Raw genomic sequence first — 789 nt, 5'->3', positions numbered from 1 at the left:
GCATCGTGGTGAATTCACATTTCTCAGAAATTTGACAACAAAACAAAACAGCGAGTATTTTATTTGCTAATATTTGCGATTTCTATTGTTTAATGTAAATTTGTCTTTTTAGGATATGTCGAGCCAACAAAGAAGGCGCAGTTGGAAAATTTAGTAATTAGTAATGAAGTAGCAGGCATATTTGGAAAATTATGCCGATAAACAGGATGGAATTTGGGAAAGTAAGTGCATGGTTGCAGCATATCTATGTATAAAAAGTATTTAATTAAATTGTTTATAGAAATGTTATAAATCGAGTGGCTCATTTACGATGAGCTCCAAACATTTGGCGAACTTTTTTTCGTCTTTTCAACGTGCTAAGTAACAAGTTAAGATGACTGCCATCATGGGCCGGTAAGAAACCGCAAGCAAAGGGCACTCAACCTTCCAGGAAGCTCCTCCTGTCCCCGAGCCGAAGCTGCAGGTCAGCAAATTGCTACCCCNACCTTCCAGGAAGCTGCCTCCTGTCCCCGAGCCGAAGCTGCAGTTCAGCAAGAGCAGGTCAGCAAATTGCTACCCTGATCAAACGTAAACTAAAGCGCTCTGCTGTGATTGCACTCCGTAAATGTGAAAACTTGGTGCATGCTGAGAAATATCAAACAAGAAAACTCCGTGATGGACGCCGTGAGATGGTGTAACGCTGTGTGGCAAAGAAATGCGGCCAATTCGACGGGCCTGAAAAACCCAACTGGGCTTTTGTAATCCGCATCCGCGGTATCAACAAAGTTGCACAAAAAGTGCGAAGTTTTA

At 42.1% G+C, this 789-nt stretch overlaps 1 long non-coding RNA gene across 1 annotated transcript; it reads left to right on the top strand.

Annotated features, from left to right (window-relative positions):
* Positions 1-182: 182 nt before the first annotated feature.
* Positions 183-783, top strand: LOC108357694 (uncharacterized). Its single transcript, XR_001846666.1, has 3 exons — positions 183-221; positions 281-463; positions 541-783. It is a non-coding gene; the product is annotated as an uncharacterized LOC108357694 (long non-coding RNA).
* The last annotated feature ends 6 nt before the right edge of the window (positions 784-789 follow it).

The sequence above is a fragment of the Rhagoletis zephyria genome, unplaced genomic scaffold (genome assembly GCF_001687245.7).
Source record: "Rhagoletis zephyria isolate East Lansing unplaced genomic scaffold, Rhagoletis_zephyria_1.1 Rzeph_scaffold_82638, whole genome shotgun sequence".
Taxonomy (NCBI): domain Eukaryota; kingdom Metazoa; phylum Arthropoda; class Insecta; order Diptera; family Tephritidae; genus Rhagoletis; species Rhagoletis zephyria.
The sequence above is the reverse complement of the archived record's forward strand: the minus strand, read 5'-3'. Positions and strand labels throughout refer to the sequence as shown.